Here is a 27,364-nt window from a genome sequence, read left to right on the forward strand (position 1 = left end):
TAAACATAGCTCTGCTTGACACTTGCCCAATTTTTTTGATGCAGTTCTCCAACCAATGAGTGAAAAAGTGTGTATTAGTGAAAAATGTGTGCCATAGTGCATATATTAAAATAACATGCAAAAATGTACTCTGTTAGGCAAAAATTGTTTGCAAAGATGTATATACTAAACGAAATTGCTCACAAAATGTGTAATAGTAAGAAAAATGCCCAGGAATAGGCATAAAAAATGTCATAGTTTTTTTTAAAAAAATATTTTGATTATGCTGTAATTCTTAGCTTTGTTTAAAAGGCAGGAGAAGTCACTAGATATATCTATTAATTCACAATGCTTTTTTCTGTTCTGTTGCTCTTCCCTCACACTTTCATAAAGTCCATGTTAAATTGAATTTCCATTGTCAGGCAATGGACCAAGCTGTGTTCTTTTAGAACCATTCAAGATAAATAATCATGCTGTTGTTTCCAAGGTGCCTAGTACAAATGGTTCTATTTTTTCTGGAGAACTTAATAGAAAGCATCTTACTGCATCTATGAAAGAAAATGAAATTTTACTATCATCTATATGCTGAGGCAGGAAAGCATTTGTGACACCCTCGTAAGCTGCGTGTGAATCTCTGTTGCCAAGCTGTGTAAGAGTTTTTGATCAGAAGTTCAGTTCTCTGCATCAAATTTAGTCACAAATAACAAAAATCTTCGGCTCGCTATGTACATAAAAATGATAGCTGCCAGGACAGGCATTGCAATATCAAGGGGTCTGGGTAATATTTTCTGGGCAAGGCATGCTCTGGCAGTGAGCATGGGGATAGGAGCACAGGCAGTAGTGACAGGAAGGTGCAAGAGTTTCACTGACCCACTGCTGCTCATTTACAATCTTAGGGATATTGCAGAAGCTGAAGGATAACTTTGAGTCGGAGTGGATGGAGCAGTGCAAGTACTGGAGAAGAAGCCATTCTCTTCTTCTGCTTACGATGCTCTACCTAACCTCCTGTTTAGCTAAATAATAATAATAATAATAATAATAATAATAATAATAATAATAATAATTTATTTGTACCCCGCCCATCTGGCTGGGTCTCCCCAGCCACTCTGGGCAGCCTCCACAGAAACCAAAAATACACTAAAATCATACATTAAAAACTTCCCTGAACAGGGAATTGCTCAAAGTGGCAGTTCTGAAGGTTTCCCTCACACTTTACCTTTATTGCCACCACCTCAGGTTACCTCGAGCACCCTGGAGCTGTGGTTCAGCAGAGCAGCATGGGATGAGGAATCACAAGGAGGGGAGTTTTAAAACATCATTTTCTGAGGGTGGGGAGTGGCATATCGAGTTGGGTCATGCCGGCTTTTGTCTCAGCTGCAGCACCACTAGAATGCAGCCGCCGAGCAATGGCAAAGAGGCATGGCTTCCCCAAGGCCTAATGTGGTTCCATAGCCCTGCTCTACCCTGTCAGTGACTGTGTGGTGCTGCTGTCAGCTGAGAATCTGAATCTCCTTCTCCCACATAGTTGAAGTGCCCTAGTGATGCCACTTGGCAGCCTTTAGTAGGAAACTTCGCTTCTGTAATGAAGAAATTGATTGTGGTTTCCATGTGCTGTGCTAGGAATGGCATTTGTAAAAGAAAACGCCTCTCTAACTTTTTATTGGATTCATTAAGGGATTCTATATGTACATTTTCCAATTTATGACACAATCCATTCTCCTTGTTGCCCATAAACATAGCTACACATATGGCAGGCAACTCATAAAAGGGCATGTTGATCCATTTCCTCCTTCCTGATTTTGCTGGCTATTTCTTTCTTCAATGGGAGGTGCACCCATGCCTCACTTGCAAGCAAACCACTTGTTACATGTGGAACTATAGCCTGATTGCTCTGTTTAGCTTCTGTTTGGATAGGTGGAGCTGAGAGCAGAGAAGCAGAATGAAAGGTGGGTGGGTTGTATCTGTTTCCTTGGCCATCATTTCCCTGCTCCAAATCAGCCCCTAACTTCATGGCTTTTCCTTCCACTGAGGTTTACATTGGATGTTAGCAGATTTGGAAGTACAGTGGTACCTTGGGTTACAGACACTTCAGGTTACAGACTCCACTAACCCAGAAATAGTACCTCGGGTTAAGAACTTTGCTTCAGGATGAGAACAGAAATTGCACAGTGGCAGCAGGAGTCCCCATTAGCTAACGTGGTGCTTCAAATTAAGAATGGACCTCCAGAATGAACGAAGTTCTTAACCCAAGGTACCACTGTACTGTATACTACTGGGCAAAAGATACCAAGGAGGTAGCATTTAGAGTAGGGTAACACACAGGGAACAAGATGAGTTACCCCTTGCTCCTGCTGCTTCTTTGGAACGACACAATTGTTGGGGAGGGCATTTAGAGAAGGGAAGTGGGCTCATTAGGCAGAAGCTTCTTCATGCTCAACCACCCTTTCAGATTATTATTTTTTAATGCCTCCAAGCTATAGTTACACACCTTTGCACTTATTATGCAATCTGGCTTATAGAGAGAGAAGACTCATTCATACTACTGGTGCTCTGGGCAGCTGGATTTCTCTATCGGAGACATGGATAAGTTTCCCACTGGAGGTAATGACCAGTTGTATTGTCATGCATCTAGCCAAGAGCATGTTTTTTTAAGTAAAAAAAAGGGGGGGTAAGAAGCTCTAATCACCTTCATGTTAAAGATGGGCTAGAAAGAATAAACGAAATGGTAAATATAGTGTATAAAATTTAACACACCTAGCATAAACTTGTAGTGCAAGTATTACCATCCTGGCAAATCAAGGTCTCTCAGTAACCTTTTACAGTTTCTGTGGAATCTTTTTCAGAAGCAGTATTTTAAGTGGTTATTTTTTGCTGGTGTCTACTTGTCCTGTAAACCGTTTCCCTCTCCTTCCAAGCTATAATTAAAAATATTAATATCTCTTGGCTGGGCAGAAGGGGTCATGGATGACACACTGGGGGAATTCTGGGAAGTATCTGAAAAGCACAACACAACAGCTTTAAAGCTTGAGCTTTGAGTGATTTTGTTTTCCAAGGGCAAGAGCTAAATAATTGCACAGTGCACTGGCTGTGACTTTTTCATACCGCTCGCAGGATAATTAAACGTATACATAGAACAATGCTCGTTAGAAAGAGGGTGAATGAAAGTTAACTACACTAATTTCACAAGGCCAAAACCTGATTGCACAAGACTAAAGCAACAATATATCAATTGGCATAGGTTTTCAGCTTGGTCCCCAAAGCTCTCGTTTAATACACATTCAGCTAATATTTGAGCATTTGGACACTTGCATGTAAATTGAGTTTATCAGTAAGCCACAGCTGCTTTCTCAAGCTGACCTTGTAGGAAGGAATGAATGTGTAGGGTCTGCCAATTCATTATCATAAATAGTATGGCCCAATGTAAAAGGTCTATTGAGGTATGTTTGGTGGGAGTGGGGTTGTGATTTCAAGATTCTGGGCAGAAGCTTTCAGTGTCCTGCTTTAATGCTTCCAAGAAATGATTTGCATAATGACTGGAGAGGTGGTACCCTACATAGGCACACTCTACTGCCCCATGCCACACATGAAGATGTCCATTCTTCCCAATGTGTCCATGCCTTCTTAGGCTTTGAACAGAATGTGTTTGTTCTTGGCACATATGGTTCTGTACATATGACAGAACCAAAGTGTGGTGTTTGCCTCCTAGGTGGGTCATAAGGAAAGGGTTAAATGAGTGTGACGTGATTGGCCAGTAGAAACTGAGGGGAGGAGTTAGAGTGAGAGTTGGTGTTGGTGTTGTGTAGAAATCAGTTGAGAGTTGGGAGTTGGAGAAGGAAGAGGGAGGAATAGTCTGTGGGTTGGTCGATTTGTGTGGTGAGAGAGTGAGAGGAACTGTTAGGTGGAGTCAGGCAGTTAGTTGGGATAATCAGTTTGAAGTTGTTAGGAACAAATAGGACAGTTAAGGAAATAAGATTAAGAAACTGCCGAGAAAAATTAACTGAAACCATAAGCTTGTTCATGCCTATAAATAAACTTGATTATTTGTTAATGTTAACAACTGACTGGACTCCGTGTGTACCCGTGAGAAACAGTTGGTGGCAGCGAAGAAAGCAATTACAGTGGTGGCACAGGGTCAATAGACCGTCAAACGTCCAGGGACCCTGTGTGATCGCCACACAAAGCTCTACTTAGCCTATCATCCTGTCTCTAAGAGAGGCCAACCCAATGCCTGTGGGAGTTGGCATGAAGGAAACCTGCATGAAAATGGAGTGTACAATTAGCCAGCAGAGCTAATAACCGCTGATCTTTGAGTTTTGTCTAATCTTTCTTCAAAGCTATCTGAGCCATTGACCACAGATTCTAGAGGTCAATTAATTGGTTTATTAGCACTCATTGGATGGCCCCAAGTTCTGGTATTATCAGAGAAGGATATACATTCCTCCTCCTATTTGCGTTTCCATTACATTTCTCATTCTAAACCTCTTGGTCTTATTCCACCACCACCCAAACTTCATTCATTTATATATCCACACTTTCATTTATTAATTTAAGAAAACTTATATGCTGTCTAGTAAAACCTTTAAGCGGCTTACAAGAAATATTAAAATTATCAGTAGAGCAATTGAAAACATCTTAAATAATTAAAAGTGACAGTGAAAAGGATTAAAATACACCAACTATGTGTATTTTATGTGTCTGGCTAGGCTTGCCTAAACAGTTTTAGCCACCCAGAGTGGCTTTTGTGGCAACCCAGTTGGATGGGCGGCATGCATTTATTTATTTTATTTTCTGAAAAGAGTACAGTGAAGGTGCCTGCCTGTTATCAATAGGCAGGGAGTTCCAAACTACAGTGGTACCTCGGGTTAAAAACTTAATTCGTTCTGGAGGTCTGTTCTTAACCTGAAACTTTTCTTAACCTGAAGCACCACTTTAGCTAATGGGGCCTCCTGGCCGGAGCACGATTTCTGTTCTAATTCTGAAGCGAAGTTCTTAACCTGAGGTAATATTTCTGGGTTAGCGGAGTCTGTAACCTGAAGCGTATGTAACCTGAAGCGTATGTAACCTGAGGTACCACTGTATAGGCCCTGCCACAGTGAAATATTGATCTCTGATCATTTCATTTCCTTTTGCTCATGCCATAATGCAATGCAGGATGGATGGCGGCAAACAGATTGAGATTGAATCCTGACAAGACAGAAGTAGTGTTTCTGGGGGACAGGAGGCGGGCAGGTGTGGGGGATTCCCTGGTCCTGAATGGGGTAACTGTGCCCCTGAAGGACCAGGTGCGCAGCCTGGGAGTCATTTTGGACTCACAGCTGTCCATGGAGGCACAGGTTAAATCCGTGTCCAGGGCAGCTGTGTACCAGCTCCATCTGGTACGTAGGCTGAGACCCTATCTGCCTGCCGACTGTCTCGCCAGAGTGGTGCATGCTCTGGTTATCTCCCGCTTGGATTACTGCAATGCGCTCTACGTGGGGCTACCTTTGAAGGTGACCCGGAAACTACAACTAATCCAGAATGCAGCAGCCAGACTGGTGACTGGGAACGGCCACTGAGACCATATAACACCGGTCTTGAAAGACCTACATTGGCTCCCAGTACGTTTCTGAGCACAATTCAAAGTGTTGGTGCTGACCTTTAAAGCCCTAAACAGCCTCGGTCCAGTATACCTGAAGGAGCGTCTCCACCTCCATCGTTCTACCCGGACACTGAGGTCCAGCACCGAGGGCCTTCTGGCGGTTCCCTCACTGCGAGAAGCCAAGTTACAGGGAACCAGGCAGAGGGCCTTCTCGGTAGTGGCGCCCTCCCTGTGGAACGCCCTCCCACCAGATGTCAAAGAGAACAACAACTACCAGACTTTCAGAAGACATCTGAAGGCAGCCCTGTTTAGGGAAGCTTTTAATGTTTGATGTATCATAGTATTTTAATATTCTTTTGGAAGCCGCACAGAGTGGCTGGGGAAACCCAGCCAGATGGGCGGGGTATAAATAATAAATTATTATTATTATTATTATTATTATTATTATTATTATTATTATTATTATTAAATTTCTATTCCGCCCTTCATCTGAGAATCACAGGGTGGTTTGCAATCTAAAGACACAAAAATACATGCATGCTGATAGTTGAATGGTGAAGCACAATGGAAAAGGAATCCAGAGCAAAGCCCCTCTCTATTTCAAGAAAAATTGGAAAATATGTGCTCAAAGACAGAGATAGAAAACATTAAAAGGAAAATAAGAAATGGTCCTTGATTGGCTGGACTTTCTTTAAAGGATGGGGAAACCTTGTACAATCTTGCCACTTGGTTTTTCTTTTACTGTCCTAAATGAGCACTCATGCAGTACAGAGAGAAACATTTGTCCTGGTACAAGTATATATGTACAGGAATGCAGGTTTTGGTGTCTTCGGGTGTCTTCCCGTGTAAGAGTCGGGGTGTCTGTGCGACGTTTCGACGAGGTCTCACTCGTCATCTTCACATATATATATATATGTGCCCTAAAATGAGCCACAATTTTATGGACATAGTGCAGATGAAGAACATGTTTCTTTTTTGACATTACTGCTGCAGAATATTTATTTACTTATATTCTGGCTTTTAGGGTAGCCATCTGAAGGTGATGTACAACTAAAGGAGAACCAGTTGAAATACATTTGAGTGGTAAAAAAAATAAATTCAGAAACATCTCAGGAATCAGTGGTATAAAAACACTGTTAATGAACGGCTGGCAGGAATAAATCAGTCTTTCTTTAAAGGTCTGTGCTGTAGGAGACTTTTGTCAGTTTGTAGAAAAGCTATTCCACACCCGGGGAGCCATTACTGAGAAGACCCTATCCCTTGTGCCCATCAACCTAATAGATTGTATTTGTTGACACTCAAATAAGGTCTCTGTAGATTAAAAAAAAACAACAACAACCAGGCAGAATCAAACCATTTAGAGCCAGCCAAAGCACACCAATTACTCCTGGTGGTCACACATCCATGACTTAATCCCATTAGCCAGACTGAATTCTTGGAAACCCACTCAGACATGTTATGGTCTATTAAATAAATAAATAACCTCATGGCAATGTCAGATGTAGTTGGAGGGAGAAAACAGTACTGGGTTCAATCTTAGAGGTCAATGGTTGTATTCTATACAACCAAAGGGCTTTAGAGGGCCCAGGGCACATCTATATACGACCTTAGAATGAGGTAAACAAGTTGCCTTAAACCATTTTACAGCAATGTTTCTTCAGAGATACTGCTTTGTATGGGTATAACACCCTGGGGACATGTTGGCAGGTGGACATTGAGTTCAGGCCAGATTCATGCCAAATTGCTTGAGCATCTCTGCCATCTCATGTGAAGTAACAGTGCAACTAGAACACACCGACTGCCCTACTCTTCTTATATATCATTTTGCTTCGAACATTTCTGTTGTAATGCCTAGCTGACTTCAAAATAATTTTCTACTTTGTTTCTCTTAAGTGTTAAATTAGTGATTTTGTGAATTATCAATTTTTAATAACTCATAATTGTTTTTATCTGCTGAGCTTAACAGGCCGTGAGACTCAGGGAAAATAGCTGCCTAATGCCTCACTTAAAACCAACCAAATTGACTCATTTTTTAAAAAAGCCAATTAATACTGAAAACGCTGCCTTAGATACTTTCCATAAACAGTAAATTGAATTTATAAAGCTCTATCATTAATCAGAAGGAATAGTGTAAAGCTTTGAACAGCAAATATTTTGGACTTAAAGTCACATTATTATAATAAATAAAAACCTTTAAAGTTAAACATGTTAAGTGCTTGGACTTCACCAGCAGAGCATGTAATGAATCTATTTAAAGTATGTGGTGAATTAACTATCATTAATTCAAGTGAATATTCCAAAATGTGTGTAAGAAGTAGGAATGAAGATCTCCCAAGGTTCAGTGCTCTCTTTTTTTGAAAGAAATGAGGTGCTAGTACTCCTTTGCTGATACACATCCTGTGGGTGCCAGAACAAAATGGCTCCCATGGGTAGCACAAAAGGACCTTCTGGTTCTTTGTACTGGTGAGGACTCACACACAAAAAAGCCCTGTCCAGGGTTATTCCTTTCTTGTGGGGACAGATCCTTGGGACTCTGAAAATGCCACACCCCCTCACCAGTTGCGCCACTGTCCCCCAGGCCACACACTCCACTCGTCCTGCTTCACACACCCTTGGGTGTTTTGCTTGGCTTGAATGTCTCTTGAAGCTCTGACGATGCCTCTTGCTTGCCTGAGCAGGGGATGGAGGGTTGCATGAAGAAAGCAGTGCACTGAGCAAAAGTAGTATTTGCATTTGTTGCTCTGCCTACTTTTGCCTCTAACCCCGCCCACCAGCATCATGGGGCCTGCTGGAAGATTGTACAGATGCGATAAGGCCCTCAGACTGAAAAAGATTTCCCACTCCTTCTTCATTGTACTATAGATTGTTCTGCCCTCCATGCCACATTTTATGAAAGGATAAATGGGGTGTAGATGGGTTCTGAAATATACTCAGAGTCGAGAGTGGATTTCATGCTCTTTATTCAGCTCATAGTGGTGAGGAGGAATGAAAGTTTCCCCAAAGTATCTGCTTTATATACATTATTTACACAATGGGCTGCACATGATTGGCTAATTCCGGAATTCTCCTGTAGGCCAATCAGGTTGTGGATTCACTTCCATCAGGAGCTGGATTGGGTGGCTCCTGCAGACCAATCATACTGCTGCATTGTTCTAGGACCAATCAGACTGCTGCATTCTGAATCCTATTGTTCTAGGACCAATCAGACTGCTGCATTTTGGATCCTATTGTTCTAGGACCAATCGGACTGCTGCATTTTGGATCCTATTCAACCCAGTACATAACAGGTTCTGATGTCACAGGTGGCACTGGCACCACCTCCTGGATGTCCACAGACTGATGCAGACATCTGCATAGAGAAAGCTTCCCCACTGTGCTCCTTCAGCACCTGCAGAAGCTGTGCCTAGAGAACAAGTGAGCAGAACTATAGAGGCAGACACAGTATAGGACCCAGGTGGAATAAAGGGTAGCCCATTAAGGCTGTGTATGTGTCTGCCTTCCTGCCTTAAAGACTTGCAGCAGCTGCTCACATTGACTCACTTAGGCAGCCAGGCCAGAACCAAAAGAGGATGTACCTTTCTGGAGGCCGACGAGGAATAGGACATATTATAGGCCATTTGGGAAGGGGAGGGGGAGACAAAATCTGGCATTTCAGCAGCTCTGTGTGGCGTCATAGTGTTTGTAAGCTGCTTACCATATGGATAGGCCTGATTACAGACAGAGTTGCCATGCCAGCATCAGTGGCTGATAGGACTGTGTGCCCTAGCAAAGTACACTTGGGCTTATCGACATATTAAGCAGTTTATAAGCTTCCACACAGAGTTGGCATGATATACAAGGCTTTTTTTTGTGACACCCCACCCAAATTGGTCTGGAGAACATAATGTTAAAATTGTCCCTAAGCATTATCTAGATCCCATCTGCCGTCACTTTTCATTTCATTCCATGCAATATTTTGTTCGGTCTTAGGAATTATAGACTCCAGAAGGCACCTCATCTAGCCCCATTTGCTACAATGGAGTATCATGTGTCTAAACCTTTTTTTTTTTAAAAGGTGGAGTACCATGTGCCTTTTATAGAAATATTGCATGGGGAAATAGTAACATCCCACAGTTCCACTAGGTAATCTGTGCCACTGCTGAATCCATTTTCTCACAAGAGAATGGCCTTAAAGCTCCAAGACATTTCTGGACTTTGTTTTTACTGCCAAGCTTCCTGCATTTGACAAGCATTTCTATTATCTGTCCTCAGGAGGGCTTGGCTAACTGCCTACTTTTCTCTCCAGACCCTTACATGTAAAGGTCAAGAGAAATTGTCTCAAAGCCAAATTCCATCTCTCTCTCTCTCTCTCTCTCTCTCTCTCTGTGTGTGTGTGTGTGTGTGTGTGTGTGTAAATCACTAGGATTCAGTGGGGTGAATACCAGGGTGCAGTTTGTGTACTGGCAAGGGATGCATGATTTCTCCGTTACCTTAAGTGTCTTTGTCAACCTCTAATTGACAGTATCTGTCAACCTCTAATTATTCTGTAATCACTCAAGCAGCTGTATCCCTGTTGCAGTTGAGAAACACTTCAAAGGATTTGAAAAGGAAGCTGTAGCAGTTGCAACATCTCTACTTCCCAGCTAGCTAACAAATCTGTATTATTCATTCCTGTGGTAATATATAATACATTGCATTTGAAAGGCAGATGACTGTAGTGCTAATGAAAAATTGAAAATAATCCTCTGATATTGGCAAAACAGCTGCATGGGGCAAGTCCAGTTGAGCATGGGCTCTATCATTTAATCTCCCTCCACCCTTTGTATAATCCTCTGAACTGCATTTAGGCACCCGGGTGGCAGGCACAAACTAAACCATTTCTGGAACTCATTCAAAAATCCACTTCAAGGAGAAGAACTTGCAATCCTATGCATTTGCTCAAGTTGTAAATCCCACTGAATTCAGTGGGGCTTACTTTCCAGTTAGTGGGACTGTGATTGCAGCCTCATTCTGCTATGTTTTTCTGTGCTACTGGGACATTTCCAGGATATGGTGAGCAATCACAATGGACCTCATTTTTGGAGTTAACAGCATGGGCTTTCAGGGATGCCGACACTGAATTAATGTTAATCACTTCCAATGAAGCAATGCTATTGATTCATGGTCACCTGTCTCTCCTAGACTTTCTTTCCTATTAATGGAAAGTGGCTTTGAAAGTCCTTGCTTGAGGTAAAGTTAGCCAGAGGTTTAACTGGAACTACACAGATAAATTTCCATCTGATTTAAAATGTAACTCACAGTCTGAGTAAGGTTAAAAAATATATATCGAGGGATTGCTACATGGTACCCTTCAGATGCTGTTGCACTACAGCTTCCATCATCTTGGACTATTTACTATGCTGGTTGGGGCTGATGGGAGTTGGAGTCCAACATCTGAAGAGCCACAGTGCCCCCCCCTTCTGTTTAATTGGTTCTCCCGCTTGGATTTCTTCTTCAAGAGCCAATGTGGGGTAGTGGTTAAAAGCGATAGACTCGTAATCTGGGGAACCGGGTTCGTGTCTCCACTCCTCCACATGCAGCTGCTGGGTGACCTTGGGCCAGTCACATTTCTTTGAAGTCTCTCATCCTCACTCACCTCACAGAGTGTTTGTTGTGGGGGAGGAAGGGAAAGGAGAAGGTTAGCCGCTTAGAGACTCCTTCAGGTAGTGATAAAGCGGGATATCAAATCCAAACTTCTCTTCTTCTTCTTCTCTGTCTGATTTCAGAAAGCCCCCCCTCCCATTGTGTGACTCCTGGGTAAAGCTAGGTTTTGGTAGTCTTTTGTAATATGGCACCCTGTGCGAGGCCAAAATCTGGCTCCCCCAAATGGATCTTCTCAATTTTGTGTCCCTTTGGCACGGCACCCTGTGTAAGGAAACCGCCTGGACTCACCCTAAATACAGCGTTGCAACACACTTAATTATGCATACTCTCCAATGTATCCAATTAAAACTGGGATGTGCACCTTTCCATGTTGTGCTCCTGTATGAGCCAGCTGGGGCTTCCTTGCCCCAATCCCCTGTCTTCATTACTGGCAGCGGCAAGCTCAGCGAGTGCTACACTGGTACCTCTTCTTCCCCGTCATTGTCCTCATCCTCATTGTCTTCTTCTTCTCCAGTGGGGCAGCAGTATTAGGAAGAAGAGGCATGATGTCTGGGCCCAGTGGGGGCAGCCTGGTGGTCTGTGGCATTACCAGTTCCACCTCTTGTTTCACCTCAGATTGTATAAATCTTTCACCCTTTTACCAGCTCCTCCTCCATGGGCTCCTGCTCAGCCTCCTTCTTTCACATGAAAGGCAAGTGTCTTTCAGTGCCAAACTCTTGCAGGAGCTAGCTGACTCACTCAGATGAAAGAGTGGCACTGAAAATGGGACATTACAGGATCCAGTCAGAAGCCAGAATGGCTTTTGTAATTCTGGTCAAATTGGTCCTGGTCAAATTGGGATGGTTGACACATTTGATATATATCATTCTTTCTTTAAAATGCTTGGGTGTGGGGTTTTTTAAACACACACACACACACACTGATCACACCCTAGCACGAGACCAGGCATGTCCAAAGTCCGTTTCGGGGGCCTAATCCAGCCCGCCAGTCGATTTAATCCTAAAAAAGCTCAACAACTTTGGTCGGTCCCCATGCATGTTCACTTCATCAAATTTGGCCTCTTTGAAAAAAGTTTGGGCACCCCTGCGTGACTCGACAGCCAACATACTAGTTTATAGTAGATAAGACAGCAAAAACATAAAACAATTTAGCCAAACCCCATTCCACCATATTATAAATGATAAGTTATTTATAGCAGGCTATAACATACTATCCAGAAGCAGTCATGGTTAACTAGTCCGTGTCACCCAGTTACCAATTTAGGCCTTCCTAAACAGAAATGTTTTCATCTGTTGGTGAAATGCAGAGAGGAGGATAGCCAAGCTCATGTTTCCCAGGAGCATCTGGTTGACCGCAGGATGTTAGGTGAGATGAACCTTGGTTGGAAGGGGCTCATGGCTGGGTTTATGGAGTGTTTGCTTTGGTAGACTATTCCCACAATTTGAATGCTGCTAATGAGTAAAACCTGTTCTGGGCTCTCACTGAAGGAAAGAACGGGATGTAAGGGCTGTTCAGAAGAAAAGCCTCCACATGTTTGTGTGGGTGAGGAGTGGGACCAGGCCCATTGCATAACTATCTTGAGTGGCTACATGTATGGTGTCGCAAGCATTAGAGGGTGGGGCTGGTGGTATGTGGCAGCAGGTGGAGCTAGTGGATGTGCTTCTGCTCTCTGCTCATACAATAACTGAATGAACGGGAGGGCTTGTTTTCTGAACAACAGCCAGGCTTTTCTGGTTATTTTAATCCATTTGGGGGGAATATGTGAGGGACTAAGGTAGGCAGAACCCAGACCATAGTCATAATGGATATACCTTCTGATCAATCAAAGGAAGTGACAAAATCTGGCGTGATAAGCTTGTGGCTTCTTCATTAACATATATAAAAATCTTGAATGAGGCAAATGACAAGATGTTGTCCAAGGCAAATGATAAGCTGTCACTCACCTCTCCCCATGTTCTGTGTGCATGACCTGGCTGGATTGGCAGCTGAATCTTACTTCCACACTGGTGCTCAAGAATCCTCCTATAAGACAGCAGGCAAGTTTAGGGGATGCAAAGAAGGCCATGTGGCATAAACAAAGCTTTTGCCCTCCAATACCCAACTCCCACCACTTTCTGCCCGAGACAGGTTGCTCACTCTCCCCAATGGTAGGATCGGTTTCTGATATGCCTTCTGATATGACTTGCTGCCGATTCGCATTAATAACGATGCTGGAAGCAGGAGTGTCAAACAATAATGAACTATCCATGTCCCCACTAGATGAACAGGAAATGATAGATGGCCCTGGTTTCTAATGAATTTTCTGCAATGAATTGTCAAAGAGAAATTAAAAATTTAATCGCTCACTGATAGACAAATTGCCCTAAGAGAAATTCAACTGGCAGTTCTGGAGATTGAGAGAAAAAACACAATTGTTCCCAAGTGTCTCACAGCATTGGAAAAGAAGTAGCTCTGTTTTTATGAGCCTCTTGAGGTTGGTGCCAAAACCTTAACACAGAGAAAATAAGAGTATTGCTGTAATGGATGGTTTGTGTGGTTAAAATGACTGCCAGAAAAAGAAGCATTTAATATGGTAGTGCAAAATGTGAACAGGGAAAGACGCTGCAAATTTTTATAGGCATTGTAGTTTGATAAAAGGAAAGTATAAAAAGAGTATCCTGGGCACAATCTGACGTAATCCAGTTCCCTGATGACAGGTTGCTTTCTTGCCTTCCTATTCCAAAGTTGTGATGTACAGAGGGACATTTGGTACCTAAAGATGATGGGACCTATGCCATCTCTAGCCTTCCCTACTGCCAGCTTTCCTCTTCCATAACACCCACTCCACAAGGTGACTTTGGGAAAGTAAGGAATGGAGGAAAAGGGAAAGAACTATCAACTTTCCCAGTCCTATACAATATGTATATGGTAAGGAAAGCTTGGCTTAGTAGCTGTTAATGAATATTGGCCAGACCAGACAAGACTAGAAAGCAACCATCATCTGTTTAAGAAGATGGGCTGAGAATTTCTTGAGGAATCCCACATTAGGACTGAAGGAGCCATAATTCTGGAGAAGCATCTCACAGGTATTTGAAAATGGCTCTTTAGGACAATGACTACACTATTGGCTTTTTACAAGCTCCAGTTTGTGATGTCATTGACATAGGTACACGAGGCTTGGTGCCCGATAGATTTTCATATTTTCCTTTCATGTTTTTAACACCTCCTCCTCACAGGAATGAGCTACAGGTATCATGATTCAGAAAAGGTTGGGATGAGCATGCACAGATTTAAAATGGAATATATCTAATATTTATTTATTAAGGATGGGATTCATCTAATTAGCCCTGTCAGTGGAAAGCCTGCACAAGCACCCTGTGTGTGCAATGGAGCTTTCCTTTCTTCTCCCCCTGGTTTTCTCCTGGATTCTCCAAAACTCACTGTGGGGGGGGGGGGAGCTTGTAAGAACCCCTAGAACAATGCATACAAGGAGATGAGTGGGGATCATTTTGTCTGGCATGCTGAAATGCTTGCACAGATGGGATAATTGGAAGAATGCTGTGTTGAAGTCTATCTTCCCAACTTTCCTCCAAGAAGCTAGTATACATGGTTCTTCTACTTCAAAACGTATCTGTACATCAACCTTGTTGAAGTAGGTTAAGCTAAGTAAGGTCACCCAGTGAGTTCATGGCTGAATAGGGTCACAACCACAACACCATACTGGCTCCCACACACTCTTGTACACTGTTAATTCAAGTATAGTATTGTATACGACGGTCATCTCCAGGCTTGGCTACTGTAATTCACTCTACGCGGGGCTGCCCTTGAAGCTGACCCAGAAACTCCAGAGGGTGCAGAATGCAACCAGAGCCAGGGCTTTTTCAACTCTGGCTCCGGCCTGGTGGAACACTCTGCCTCATGAGACCAGGGCCCTGCAGGATCTGATTTCTTTCCGCAGGGCCTGTAAGACAGAGTTGTTCCGCCTGGCTTTTGGCTTGGAGCCAATTTGATTCCCTCCCTTTCTTTCTTTTTTCCTTTCCTTCTCCTCCTGCAATGAGGCTACATTTTAATATTTTAATGTTTCCATATTTTAATGTTGTATTTTAATTTTGTTTTTAAGTTGTAATCATTCAATTTGTTTTTATTATTGCTTGTAAGCCTCTCTGAGCCCAGCCTTGGCTGGGGAGGGTGGGGGTATAAATAAAAATTATTATTATTATTATTATTATTATTATTATTATTATTATAGATGGAAAGGAGTACAAATATATCATTCTAGTGTTGCAGATAAAAAAAAATTAACACTGCAGCCTAGTAGAAATTAATGCCTATAAACACAGCTCCTGCAGTAAATACCCGATTGCAGGTGTTGTGTTGATACCACAACTGTTCCAATTACTACATGATAATTTGAAGAATGTACCATGTCACTATAGGATCATCTCAAGGAAGGGACAGAGGATGCAACAGGATGTAAATCCCATGGGACTGGGAGTGACAACACTCTTTCCACATATTCTTGCTTAGGAAAACACAAGGCTGCGTACCTGCAATTTGTTTCATACTAAACAGATTAGCTATTGTAATCAAAACATTACAATATGAGATAAGGCAAAAATTAAAAAGTGTAAGATAAAACTGGTATAGAATGTTAATCTTCCTGCTATCACAACAAAACATTAGCACTTTAACACAGCAATTCTATGCACACTTTTTTTGAGATAAGTCTCACTGTGTCTTACATAAATCTTAGTCTTTAATAAGTGTGTTTAGGATTGCAGCCAAATTATTTTTTGTGCTGAAAGTAATTTTGCATTCACCTTCAATTATTTATGGAATTTTACAGTATAGGTATTTTACAGTATAGGTAATGGGTCAACTATTTTCATTGCTTTTGGTTATGAAAGCTAGTTGGTTTTGCATTAGCTATCTCATTTCACAGATCTGTTGGTGACGTAGGAATCCTGGTTGATTGCTCCATTTATTTTTCTTCTATTAACAGAGTTGATATTTTCACTGTGTCATTAGGATTAATGCAGCCTTTCTTTTTTCAGTAGATTTAGTATTAAACCCTTGATACACTATGGACAATAGTAATTTTCTGCCCGAGTTTGTTCCAACTTCTAAAATGAATTGGCTTTGTTGTCTCTTGTTATGATTAGTTTCACTAGTTTTAAAGCATCTTTGGCAGTTCAAGGAACAAAAGGTACCATTTATAACACAAAATGATGGATAATCCTTCCCACTGGCTTTGCAGATTTCAGCCAGTTGTTGACTTATCTAATATACCAATGCTCAAAATGATTTGTTGCTGGATCCAATTTATGACCTTCCATAGGTGGAATACATCATTAAATGTTTGCATTCTCACCCTCCCCCATCTCTCACAAGGGCTACATTTATATTTAACAGGTAATCAACCAAAGCAGTTTATTCAGAGATACCATTCTTGTTTATCTTATCTCAGGATTTTCATTAACCTGTTTTATATTTAGAACAAGGACACAAAATGGGAGTGGGAGGTATTAATCTGGAAAATGATGCTAGATTAATGCTTGCTATAACATTCACTTCATATCCCGCAACATAAATAAGTTAAGAATGAGAAGAACTGTCTTCTGTCTCCTGCATGTGGGGAAGGAGACCATCTTCTTCCACCCAGACAGAGTAGGAGCATGAGGCACCCAAGGAAGTGGCCTGGACTGGGACCATAGCCCAGGCTTTATGCTTTATTTGGTCTGAAGAAGCATGTGGTTAACTGACTGCTTAAATGCATGTGAAATAAAAAGGTATGAGCTAAGCTAGTAAGACATTTGAATGATGAAGGGAGGTTCACTTCAGGAACTTACCAGCTCAAGGAATCTGGTGGCAGTGATACTAGCAGGACTTCCTCAGGAAACCCTTAAAAAGTGTGAGTAGAGAACAGTAGGAGCAATTGAATATCTGATCCGAAGCTTAGGGCCAAGGTGGGGGTACCTGAGCAAGGAAGATAAGAAGGTGGTGTCATTGTCTAGATCCTATATTGGTAGAGAGAATTCCTGTTGTGCTCCTGTTGAGGTCAGTGCCTCTGACTCTTAGCCAGGAGGATGGTAGTTCAAGCCCATTCAGAGACAGTTGTGAGCTGTATTCCTGCATTAAAGGGTATGGGGCCCTTCTAACTCTACAGTTCTATGATTCTATGAATCAGAAGCAGTGTTTGCCATGAAATAGCAGCTAATTAGTTAATTACATTGTAGATCAGCCATGCAAAATTAATAAGTCACAGTCCATCACTAAATCTGTGCATGTTGCCTTGTATCTTCATATCACGGGTGCAAAGGGTAAATATTGACAATAGTTGATGTGGGTGCCTTGAATACTTTTGGGGAAAGTTATAATTAAATTAGTTGTTATAGGGTATTTTTTAAAAAAAATACTGCATGATTTTAGCCCTTATAGTTTATTAAAGAATTTAACTGCAGAGGAGAAAAAATCTACAAGAGCAGAAAGTAAGAGGCAGTGTAAAAACAGATCCAAGTTGATTGGCTTGGATCTTGAGTTTCTCTTCTGAAAACAGGAAGGTCTTTGATCCAGCAGAGGACCCAGTGGGAGGGGGGGAATTTTTGCTCCTAAGCCTTAAGAGCAGATTTGGGAGATGTAAAGTGGAAGGCAAATTTTGAGAAACATACCTTCTCTCCTTCCATCATGTGATCTCTGCTTCCAATTTATTGTTTTCAACCCTCCTGAATTAAACTCTCCAAATATGGATGTATAATCCTGCTCTATCCTGAAAGTTAGTAAAATACAATTGCTGTGTGAAGGCCAGGCTACATTTTTCACATTTGTGAGCAATGCTTTTGTAATGAGCATATACTGCAGGAGACTAAGTGCATCATGCTTACTAGCTATAGTTGGACATATGGCACCTCATCAAAAAGATATTTAAATTGTTAATTACATGCAAATAAATATGTAGAGCAGCTGCATCAGTCTTGATTTGTTATATATTTCCAACATGGCCTTCTGTACTGAGCAAATTGCTCATGCTATCTTAAAAGCATTTTCACGGTATCTTTAAAGCATGTTTCCAAAATACATTTTTTTATACAAAAAGAAGATAAATTACTTTTCAGAAATGTTAGTTGAAAATGTTTACAGTCCCATCTGTTTGTCTGAGATTCTGGTTCCACTGCTGCTTGTTTGATCTTAGGAGCTATAGTAACTTGAATTACACCGAGAAATGGACCAGCAACTCCAAATCTCTTGATTTAGAGATCAGGGTTAAACATAATCTCTAAAATTAGCACTTGTTGGTCTCATAGTGACAGCGTTTCCCCCACTAACTGTAGTTTCCAGGTGGTGTTCAAGCACAGCCTCACATTAGATCACATTGCAGTAATCCAACCTAGATATAACTAATGCATATGTGACTATGGCCAGAACTGACCACCCCAGGAATAGGTGTAGCTGCTATACCAGCCAAAGCTGGAGCAAAGGGGTTTTCAAGTGCACCCTCAAACGGCATGCCTGATCTTTCAAGGTGAATGTAACCCCCTTCAAAACAGGCTGACCCTATCTCTGGGACAGGAGGGTTCCTAATTCAGGAGCAATTCAAAATGCTGCTGCCCAGATGATACTGGGTGCATCACTACCAACTTAATTCATGTTAAAGGAACGTGGCTTCTTGAACTCGCCTGTCTAAACTGGGTTTCACAAAGGGCAAAGATGCTCAGAAAAAGTGCCCCGCTTTTAGGTTAGGAGCAGAGACCAAAGGGCTTCCTTATTCATTTTGGTAATTGCACAAACTTTGCTGTCATTTGACCCTGTGAATCTCATCATAAAGCTGAGCTACTCTTTTAGGGGTGAGGAAACTGACCATTGATCAGGCATGATGGAAGCTGTAATCCAGTAATATCTGAACAGTGGCATGGTTCTTCCCCCTGTACTGTTGGGAAATGGTCCTCTTTTCTCTAACTCCAATAGTAGATCTATGTTGTAAGCAGGGATGTACTAAATTAGTAATATCCGCCCAGTCATTTATTCTTTGTAAAGTGAAATGGTTTTGTTCCACTGTTGTTCCACTGTTACAGTGGTACCTCGGGTTAAGAACTTAATTCATTCCGGAGGTCTCTTCTTAACCTGAAACTGTTCTTAACCTGAGGTACCACTTTAGCTAATGGGGCCTCCCGCTGCCACTGCGCCACCTCTGTACAGAGAACACCTCTGTTTTCATCCTGAAGCAAAGTTCTTAACCCGATATACTATTTCTGGGTTAGCGGAGTCTGTAACCTGAAGCGTCTGTAACCTGAATAATAATAATAATAATAATAATAATAATAATAATAATAATAATAATAATAATAATAATTTATTATTTATACCCCGCCCATCTGGCTGAGTTTCCCCAGCCACTCTGGGCGGCTACCAATCAGTGTTAAAAACAGTACAGCGTTACATATTAAAAACTTCCCTGAACAGGGCTGCCTTAAGATGTCTTCTGAATGTCAGGTAATTATTTATCTCTTTGACATCTGATGGGAGGGCATTCCACAGGGCGGGTGCCACTACTGAGAAGGCCCTCTGTCTGGTTCCCTGTAGCCTCACTTCTCGCAATGAGGGAACCGCCAGAAGGCCCTCGGCGCTGGATCTCAGTGTCCGGGCTGAATGATGGGGGTGGAGACGCTCCTTCAGGTATACAGGACTGAGGCCGTTTAGGGCTTTAAAGGTCAGCACCAACACTTTGAATTGTGCTCGGAAACGTACTGGGAGCCAATGCAGATCTCTCAGAACCGGTGTTATGTGGTCCCGGCGGCCACTCCCAGTCACCAGTCTAGCTGCCGCATTCTGGATTAATTGCAGTTTCCGGGTCACCTTCAAAGGTAGCCCCACGTAGAGCGCATTGCAGTAGTCCAAGCGTGAGATAACTAGAGCATGCACCACTCTGGCGAGACAGTTCGCGGGCAGGTAGGGTCTTAGCCTGCGTACCAGGTGGAGCTGGTAGACAGCTGCCCTGGACACAGAGTTAACCTGTGCCTCCATGGACAGCTGTGAGTCCAAAATGACTCCCAGGCTGCGCACCTGGTCCTTCAGGGGCACAGTTACCCCATTCAAGACCAGGGAATCCCCCACACCAACCCACTCCCTTTCCCCCAAAAACAGTACTTCTGTCTTGTCAGGATTCAACCTCAATCTGTTAGCCGCCATCCATCCTCCAACCGCCTCCAGGCACTCACACAGGACCTTCACCGCCTTCACTGGTTCTGATTTAAAGGAGAGCTAGAGCTGGGTGTCATCTGCATACTGATGAACACCCAGTCCAAACCCCCTGATGATCTCTCCCAGCGGCTTCATATAGATATTAAAAAGCATGGGGGAGAGGACAGAACCCTGAGGCACCCCACAAGTGAGAGCCCAGGGGTCTGAACACTCATCCCCCACCACCACTTTCTGGACACGGCCCAGGAGGAAGGAGCAGAACCACTGTATGACAGTGCCCCCAGCTCCCAGCCCCTCTAGACGGTCCAGAAGGATGCTATGGTCGATGGTGTCAAAGGCCGCTGAGAGATCCAGCAGAACTAGGAAACAGCTCTCACCTTTGTCCCTAGCCCGCCGGAGATCATCAACCAGCGCGACCAAGGCAGTTTCAGTCCCATGGTGAGGCCTGAATCCTGATAGGAAGGGATCCAAATGGTCCGTTTCCTCCAGGCGTGCTTGGAGTTGTTCAGCAACCACCCGCTCAATCACCTTGCCCAAGAATGGCAGATTTGAGACTGGGCGATAGTTGGCCAAATTGGCCGGGTCTAAAGATGTTTTTTTAAGAAGCGGTTTAATGACCGCCTCTTTCAGCGGGTCTGGGAAGGCTCCCTCACGGAGGGAAGCATTCACCACCCCACGAAGCCCATCGCCCAGTCCTTCTCGGCTAGCTTTTATAAGCCAGGATGGGCAAGGATCAAGGAGACAAGTGGTTGGTTTCACTCGTCCAAGCAGCCTGTCCATCTGTAGCATCTGTAACCTGAGGTATCACTGTATTTCCATCCAATACATTCCTGTACTGTTTGCTATAGCTGCACTAGACATAATTGTTGTTGTGATGATCTACACTATATAGATTACACTATATAGTTACACTATATTTACAAATCAATTGCCTTTCCTAGCATTCCCTACTGAGGGATAAAAGCAACATAGAGCTATGTGATACCTTAAGCACAAACATGATAAAGTGACTAATGGCCCATCACAAAGCTCTCTAAGGCTGGAAGCTCTACTCAAAGGTAAGTTTCATTGAATTCAGTGGGTCTTACACCTAGGTATGTAGGGTTAGGATTGCTGCCACTCTCACTACCTTGACTTCACAATTCAGTATCAGCTTGTCATCCTATCTCCTCCCCCCCCCTCCCCACTTAGGCATCATGGGGGGAGAGTTTAGTTATGTCAAGAAAACATTTTGTGAGGGGAAAGGGAGGGGAAGGAATTTTAAAGTTAAATTAACATTTAAAATGCATTTTCAGGGCGTTCAAAAATGGGCAGTCAAATTCAGATGGTTCTCCCTACTGGAACTTTAATGGAGGAACACAGATGAAATCTACCAGTAAGAGAGAGTTCTTCTTTCCACATGGAAAGAAAATAATGAGTGATACATAACATTAAAAAAATAATAATTCACAGTTAAAGGTAAAGGTAAAGGTACCCCTGCCCGAACGGGCCAGTCTTGACAGACTCTGGGGTTTGTGCGCCCATCTCACTCAAGAGGCCGGGGGCCAGCGCTGTCCGGAGACACTTCCGGGTCACGTGGCCAGCGTGACAAAGCTGCATCTGGCGAGCCAGCGCAGCACACGGAACGCCGTTTACCTTCCCGCTGGTAAGCGGTACCTATTTATCTACTTGCACCCGGGGGTGCTTTCGAACTGCTAGGTTGGCAGGCGCTGGGACCGAGCAGCGGGAGCGCACCCCGCCGCGGGGATTCGAACCGCCGACCTTTCGATCGGCAAGCCCTAGGCGCTGAGGCTTTTACCCACAGCGCCACCCGCGTCCCATAATTCTGAATTCACAGTTAGAAGCAGATTAATGCTGAAATCCTAACCCCTCCTTCCTGGGAGTAAGCCTCACTGAATTCAATGGGATTTATTTCGGAGTAGGCATGGCTAGCATTGCAGTCTTAGTGCATGTAGTCTATCTTTGGCAACTTAACAATGTTTTAGGAATCAGACAAGCAAAGAGGCACCTCACTACATCAATGGCTTTCTCACACCTTGGCAGCCCCTTTGTTAGCCAAGAACAAATAACACATGTTATTAGATTCCCTGTTTGTTCCCTTTCATAGTAAATGAAGCAGATAATGGCCCATAAATTAGCTATTGCCCTGCAGGGTTCTAAACCTTTATTGAGCTTCATGATAACAGAAGGAAATGGCAAACAAAGTGACATGTTAAAAACGTGTCATTAATTACATATAATCTGCAGACTTTAAAAAACAAACTATGAATGAATACACATTGCATTTGGTTCAAGGGATTCTATTCCTGACCACATGAATGGAGGGGATTTCTGTGTCTTCATCCATTCATCCATTCTCTGACATCCCCAGTTGCAAGGACTTCTAAGCAAAGCTTCTCATCATACCAGCCAGCTGTTAAGAAGCAAGGAGATTTCCCAGTCTTCTCTTGGGGTTCCCCTTTCTCCAGGCTTGCATTTCCATGCTTCATTGTGGCTCAGAGCATGGGGAAGCTTCTCTTCATATCCAGTTTCTCAGTGAGAATATGAAAAGAGTAGCAGAGGAACACCTTTCTTTTGCACTTTTGGCTCTTTGAATTTGAGACGGTGATTCTCTCTTATTTCTGTGCTACTGTTACAAGGTGTGCAATCTTTCAGGTGAACCTCACAAGGCATAAAAATATTAACAACAATGAATGAGAGACCAGAAATAAAAGAGTAAATACAAGCAGGGATGGGGAAGCATTGTCTTAAAAGTCAAACCACATCTCCTCCCTTGTCAAAAACCATCACTGAGTAGCCCTGTCGTGGCACCTGAGGAAAGGAAGAGCTAGGAAAATGGATTAAGTTTATTTGTATGCCACTTTTCCACAATCGGCTGCACCCACAGTGGCTTACAGCAAACATTCAAAAATGTAAAAATGCAAATATATGAAATACAGAGCATGTCAGTAAATTAAAAAATGACAAAAATCAACAATTTAACAAACACAGAATAAATTCAATATTACCAAAACCAACAATTAAAATACATAAATACAAAGCAAAACAAGAGTTAGTGCTGTGTGTGTGTGTGTGTGTGTGTGTGTGTGTGTGTGTGTAGCAGAACTCACCATGAACGCCACCCTTCTCTTATAATGGCAATGGCTACTCCCTGAGAGGTGCTGGAACTGAATTCCAGTGAATTCCTGCTGGGGAAAAACCCCAGGACTTCCTGTCCTTCAAAAAGTCTGACTTATATACAATTCAGAGGGAACGGTTCTCTTATCAGGCTAGATGATGAGCTGGCTCCCATATCCTTACTTCAGAATTCCAGGAACTAGGTGGTGGTCATTTTTCCAAGTTCTACTGTTTTAGTGGCAATTTATTTATTTATTATCACATTTGTAGCCTGCCACCACCCCACCCCCACCCCCCGGTTCTCTCCCTGCACATGGTTATCCTCACAGCAAGCCCATAAGGTAAGTTAGGCTGACAGACTGGGACTGGCCCAAGGTCAACAAGTGAGCTTTCTAGCTGTGTGGGGATTTGAACCCAGATCACCTAGGTCTTGTTCCAACACTATGGTTCTAAATTCAGAGCACTAGCTCTGAATTTACCACATTCGGTAAATTTCATGTCTGCAAACTAGTTGAAATCCAGACATAAACAAATTACTTTGGGTGATATTTTTGAGTGGTATTACTCAGATCACACACATTGACATTTATGGACCTAACTTAGCCATCTTCATTCATTTCAGTGGGTGTACCCTAAGCAGAACTTAGTGGAATTCTACCCTGTGTGATTCAAGTACAGATTTGGATGGTAAACATAAACAGTTATTGAAATCATGATCAAGTTAAGGATTTCCCATCAATGACCTCTTTAAAAATGCTGCCTTAGATGACTTTGGATGTAATTTGGTGGAAGATAAAGCTAAAAATATTGTTCAAAATAACACTGAAATAAGAAATGTCAATATTATCCTACATCTGACATTTTCAATATGTCACACAATGAATCTTATTATGGTTTTGCTTAAGATATTCTGAGTTTTGCATTTTGTGTTTCCTTGCAAACTTCAGTTTCTGGATTTAAGTCTTGTGGGAATAAATTCTAGTTTAACTTTGCTTTGGTCCACTTCACTGAACTGTATTTTTTAACCATCTATTTCATTATAACTATGCTGTTCCAGCTATAAACACTTGCAAATGTCGTGCCTAAGCAGTAGACAAACCTTTACCAAGAGCCCTCAATTCAGCTTCAAATAAGCATCAATTAAAAACCAGTACTGCATGTGAAGGAAAACTCTCAGCTTACCCAGCAAAGCACTTAAAGTAATAGGACTACCCATGCTTGAAATATATATAAGTGTTTTGCTGGCAAGAATTAAGTGAACGACACTTTTATAGGTGCTCGTACAAATGTAGCATCTAAAGCAGTTTCCATTTGAGGCATTACCTCTGGCCTGCTTATATAACGCTAAACACAAAGCATAACATTACATAATGCAAAAATAGGAAGATAGTAAGTGCCTGCCAACAGATTCCAACCAACTGAAATGTCATATTGGAACCCATAGTTACTGGCTATGAGAGTTCTGGCTTCTGGTTCTGGATTGCACCTGCTGCCCTCACCATTCCATGAACAGTCAGCAAAAGCTGAGGAAGAGATCATAGAATCATAGAGTTGGAAGAGACCACAAGGGCCATCGAGTCCAACCCCCTGCTAAGCAGGAAACACCATCAGAGCACTCCTGACATATGGTTGTCAAGCCTCTGCTTAAAGACCTCCAAAAAAGGAGACTCCACCACACTCCTTGGCAGCAAATTCCACTGTCGAACAGCTCTTACTGTCAGGAAGTTCTTCCTAATGTTTAGGTGGAATCTTCTTTCTTGTAGTTTGGATCCATTGCTCCGTGTCCGCTTCTCTGGAACAGCAGAAAACAACCTTTCTCCCTCCTCTATGTGACATCCTTTTATATATTTGAACATGGCTATCATATCACCCCTTAACCTCCTCTTCTCCAGGCTAAACATGCCCAGCTCCCTTAGCCGTTCCTCATAAGGCATCGTTTCCAGGCCTTTGACCATTTTGGTTGCCCTCCTCTGGACACGTTCCAGTTTGTCAGTGTCCTTCTTGAACTGTGGTGCCCAGAACTGGACACAGTACTCCAGGTGAGGTCTGACCAGAGCAGAATACAGTGGCACTATTACTTCCCTTGATCTAGATGCTATACTCCTATTGATGTAGCCCAGAATTGCATTGGCTTTTTTAGCTGCCGCATCACACTGTTGGCTCATGTCAGGTTTGTGGTCAACCAAGACTCCTAGATCCTTTTCACATGTACTGCTCTCAAGCCAGGTGTCACCCATCTTGTATTTGTTCCTCTCATTTTTATTTTTATTTTTGCCCAAGTGCAATATTTTACATTTCTCCCTGTTAAAATACATCTTGCTTGTTTTTGCCCAGTTCTCTAATTTGTCAAGGTCGTTTTGAAGTGTGATCATGTCCTCTGGGGTGTTAGCCACCCCTCCCAATTTGGTGTCATCTGCAAATTTGATCAGGATGCCCTTGAGTCCATCATCCAGGTCGTTGATAAAGATGTTGAATAAGACCAGGCCCAAGACAGAACCCTGTGGCACCCCACTAGTCACTCTTCTCCAGGATGAAGAGGAACCATTGATGAGCACCCTTTGGGTTCGGTCAGTCAGCCAGTTACAAATCCACTGAGTGGTAGCATAGTCAAGACCGCATTTTACCAGCTTCTTTACAAGAATATCATGGGGCACCTTGTCAAATGCCTTGCTGAAATCAAGGTAGGCTACATCCACTGCGTTCCCTTCATTTACCAGTTACATGCTTACAACATGCTTACAACATGCTTACAACATGTACATGCATAACCTCTCTCGGGAACTCTGCAGAAAGCAGAACCTCCAATGGCAAGCATAGACTCTAACTGTACTTGCATCTGTTCTTTTGCAAATTATGCACAATATGCACAGACAAGGTGGCAGGAGCTTTCCTCTGCACTCATTCATACGTGGCTGTTTATGGCATGAAGGCTGCCATAAACAGATTTGTCCAGCACACTTACCACCAGGAGTCAGCAGGGTTGAAACAGAGTAGGCAGCGAAGGGAGAGGAAATCGGCCATGAGACTTGATTGAAGAGCAATGCATGCCGATCAGAAGGTCGGCGTTTCAAATCCCCGTGATGGGGTGAGCTCCTGTTGTTCGGTCCCTGCTCCTGCCCACCAACAGGTTGAAAGCACGTCAAAGTGCAAGTAGATAAATAGGTACCACTCCGGCGGGAAGGTAAATGGCGTTTCTGTGTGCTGCTCTGGTTCGCCAGAAGCAGCTTTGTCATGCTGGCCACATGACCCAGAAGCTGTCTGAGGACAAACACCAGCTCCCTTTGCCTATAGAGCGAGAGGAGCGCGCAACCCCAGAGTTGTCCGTAAGTGGACCTAACGGCCAGGGGTACCTTTACCTTTACAGCAGATTTTAGGGAAGCTTTTAATATCTGATGAATTATTGTATTTTAATGTTTTGTTGGAAGTTGCCCAGAGTGGCTGGGGAGGCCCAGCCAGATGGCAGGGTATAAATAAATTATCATTATCATTATCATTATTTCTTACCTCCCAAACATGCCGGCACCCGAATGATTGAAAACTGGAAGTGAGTGTTCCAGTTTTCGAATGTTCTTTTGGAAGCCAAACGTCCGGTGGGGCTTCCTGCAGCCAATCAGAAGCCACGCTTTGGAACTCAAACATTTTGGAAGTCAAACGGACTTCTGGAACTGAGTCTGTTTAACTTCCAAATAGGCTCTAAATAAAAGTGCAAATGCTTGGAGCCAGTCTGAATAAGGATCAGTATAAAGAGCAAACTGGGAGGGTGTTGCTAAGCAGATGGGTTCTTCTGTTAGGTACCAGCTGCATCTTTTGTCAAGGCATGTGCATTATTTTTTTTCAGGCAAACAGGAACAAGCATATAGTTCCTAAAAACATGACCATTGCATGGCAGAAATT

The 27,364-nt window shown here is 42.8% G+C and overlaps 1 protein-coding gene across 4 annotated transcripts in view; it reads left to right on the forward strand.

Annotated features, from left to right (window-relative positions):
- ANO3 (anoctamin 3) overlaps positions 1–27,364 on the forward strand; it is a 242,787-nt gene that overhangs the window by 87,526 nt on the left and 127,897 nt on the right. Inside the window, exon 1 of one of the 4 annotated variants that reach the window (XM_082231879.1) lies at positions 23,794–23,811. The exons of the other annotated variants lie outside the window; for them this stretch is intronic. The gene's annotated coding sequence lies outside the window, so the exon portion shown is untranslated. Of the gene's footprint in view, positions 1–23,793; positions 23,812–27,364 lie in introns of those variants that run through there. 4 annotated transcript variants of the gene reach the window in all.

The sequence above is a fragment of the Podarcis vaucheri genome (genome assembly GCF_965113315.1).
Source record: "Podarcis vaucheri genome assembly, chromosome: 1".
In the NCBI taxonomy this organism is placed as follows: Eukaryota; Metazoa; Chordata; class Lepidosauria; order Squamata; family Lacertidae; genus Podarcis; species Podarcis vaucheri.